This window comes from Ctenocephalides felis, unplaced genomic scaffold (assembly GCF_003426905.1).
Source record: "Ctenocephalides felis isolate EL2017-DRISC unplaced genomic scaffold, ASM342690v1 CF-g0.4_SCAFFOLD_02212, whole genome shotgun sequence".
Lineage (NCBI taxonomy): Eukaryota > Metazoa > Arthropoda > Insecta > Siphonaptera > Pulicidae > Ctenocephalides > Ctenocephalides felis.
Genome location: NW_020538366.1, coordinates 14,023 through 17,500, shown reverse-complemented (window position 1 = coordinate 17,500; position 3,478 = coordinate 14,023).

The following is a 3,478-nucleotide window of genomic DNA, read 5'->3' as shown; positions in this document are numbered from 1 at the left end:
TCAAACTACTTTTGAAGAAAAATATTGTTTTTGGGTTTTTTAGGAATGACATATATTTATTCTATTATTTATTTACATGACATGGTTTAAATACAACATTTTTATTTCTTTAAGTTACATTTTTATTTAAAATAAAATTTCTTACATTTAGCTAATACAATTTAAATAAATTAATATCTGAAATCTTGCTTGCTTTCCAGTCGAGGATGCTTTTCACGAGATAGTAGTGTCGCTGTCATAACACCTTCGCGATTTTGCTCTAATACGCGTTTTGATACATTAGCCAGTAATTGAACATGTCTCTCAGTTCCCTGAATGTGGACCGGAATTTTAGGGTCACTCCATGGACACTCATTGCTTTGTAGATATTGTACTAGATGTTCATGAGGAATATTTAGCGTAAAGGCTGGTTCGGATATATTTGAATAATCATCCATATCTATCATATTAGTATAGTCGGTGCATTCGAAATTTATTTCGGGTGTTTTGTAATCTCTCAATTGCGTCAGGTCTTCCACATTATTACGGTAATATAAGATTTTTCTTATAGCTGAATCTCGTATTTCCTTTTTATTATCAAACAACATTGCTAATAAAATATTTTCTGAGTGAGCATAGTATGCGTTTTCTTTAGCAACATTGTTCACAATTTGTCTCAAATTCGAGTCTAAATATTGCGTCCAGCTAATAAATTTATAAAATAATATACTACCATACACCACAGAGTTGTAATATTTAATGTTAAAGTACATTGGAATATATACTTTCATTACGTAGTTTGCCAGAATTTTCAAATTTTTGGAAGGCTTATTAGTAGTTACATATAACCGAAGTAACCTACTAGCCTTCGTGAGCCAACGGGAATGTGCTATTGGCCCTGGTTTCATGTTAGCTAAGTCTGTCGATACTTCTCCAGAAGCAACTGCTTTAGCTATTTTTATTAAATAACTTGAGTCAGTTGTCGATTCAGCAGGACTTATATCAGCCAAATTTTCAAGTGGGATTGTTTCAAAGTCTTTTACCGGCTGGAAGTATATAGGAAAAAATAAATTATATTGAATTTGAACATAGGGTATTAAAAATAGTAAATATGTTATAACTCACCGGTATATTTTCGCATGTTTCAATTTGTTTGCTTAATATTCCAGTTTTTGTTCGTGGTCCAGTGGTCAATGATTTTTCCAAATAGTTAAATAAATGGCGAAGTGGAAGTTCGTTAAAGTGGAGAAGACACACAAACCAATGCAGTGGCCTGTTTAACTGAATTTCAAATCGACGTAAAATACCATTTTTTACGCCTGTATTTGCTGGTTCACCATCGCAACATATGCCTATCAAAGAATCGAGAGCTATTCCTTTATCGGCGAAAAACTCGTTCAATTTGATTACTTTACTTTCCGAATCTTCATTTTCCAATTTTGTGTAACCCAACAATTGGCCATTCGGTTCCTTTAAAATAACTAAATGCGCTTCTTTAATCATTCGTGGGTGAAACTTCTTATCGATTTTTTCCATGGTAATAGAATCATTTTTTCGGCCGTCGAATGAAAATGCTATTAATTCAGAAGAATCATATCGTTTGTGTAGAGCTTGCCTATTTTTCTGCCTCTCGCGAACGCTTTTATTTTTGTCCATAATGACAGGATTGCCCCAATCATCCGTTATGCCCAGGTCACGCAGGATTGCCGTCACCACGCCAGACCCAACTCTATCAGAAATTGCAAATCTGTCGCACATTAAGGCATAGCTTGGAGCCTTATATCTTCGACTATATGGACCACGTTTTATATGAGAAGTATTTTGTAAACTTTCCGAACTGCTTTTAAAATCAAAATCAACATCTGGAGTATATGTCTCACCTGGAGTAATATTGCTAGTTATTGTAGATTCTGATACTTCATCTTCAATTTTTATAATATATTCTGGTATCGTAGATTTCCTCTCATTATGTTGATCCATCATAAACGCTTGTAAATGTTTTGGGATCAATCCACAAGAACACAGTAATCTTCGCAAATCGCATTTGCATTTTCCAATATAAAATAATTCTTTCGTGGATTCTACAAACTCCTGAAATGATGCTTGGGTAGACTTGCTTTTATTTGTACTTTTATATTTATCAATCAATCGGTTCAATTTTCTAGCGATACTTCGTTTCTCCATAATTGGAATATCAATTTTTTCCCACGTCTGAATCAATTTCGTTACCACATTTGGAGTAAATGTTTTATATGAAAACATTTTATTTTGTTTTTTTGATTCTTCGGCCAAATAAAAATAATACCTGATAATTTCCATACTTGTCGGAAGATTTACACCAGTAAATTCTTTTGCTTCCCCAAATGTAATTTGATCATGCGAGCGCATATGATTCAAATTACTAGCACTTGCGCCTGAATTTAAATAAGAATTCGCCATTGATACTTCACGTCTAACTGGAGAACTGAATGAAGATTTATGCGAATTTTCCACATTAATATATTCTTTTCGAAAGTTCGAGAATTATTATAAAAAAATACTAGCGCACTCTGATGGAAATAAATAACAACAAACTAAACCCGATTTAAAAACCCCCGTACAAACTATTAAAAGAAATATAACTTACAATTGGAATTATTCACATGCCTAAATTAATATATTAACTTATTAAAAACAGTATTTTATTGAAAATTTCGCTGGCTAAAGAGTTATTTGCGATATATGGTTTTGAAGTCAAAATTCATTTAAATAACACATATATTTCATATGAAAAGGTGCCCATATCGCTTAATTTTACTTCTATAATGATTCGGCCCACCCTATATATATATATATATATATATATATATATATATATACAGTGGTGTTGTGCTAATATTTTTTTGCCGGAACGCTAAAATTTAAAAACCGGTTCAAAAACCGGTTTTCATGTTTGTTTCAGTTCCTTTCGAAAAGGAAAGGAACAAAAATTATCACAAAACTCATTTTGTGCACATATATGTATATTTATTACAATAATAGGAACATTTAATAAAAAATAGTTGAATTATAATTTATAAAATTTACTTATTAAATTATTTTTGTATGTAGCGATTTTTTATTTTTTTTACCGGAACGCGTTCCGGCCCAAAAATAATTTGCCGGAACGACGTTCCAGCGCGTTTCGGTTCGACAACACCACTGTATATATATTTATATATATATATATATATATATATATATATATATATATATATATATATATATATATATATATATATATATATATATATATATATCTTGAAGGAATTTCTACCACTTGCAAACAATCATTTGTCAATAGATGTCAAAGCATAAGTTTAGAAATTTTGATCCGTTTTAATACATTCTTGTATTAGTACTTAATAAACTAATTAATACTATTAAAATATAATTAAAGTTAATATGTCTAAATTTTCTTCGAGTATGATCTCTCGAACAAGTTCGAATAGTAATCATCCAAATGATAATAATTTCTGTC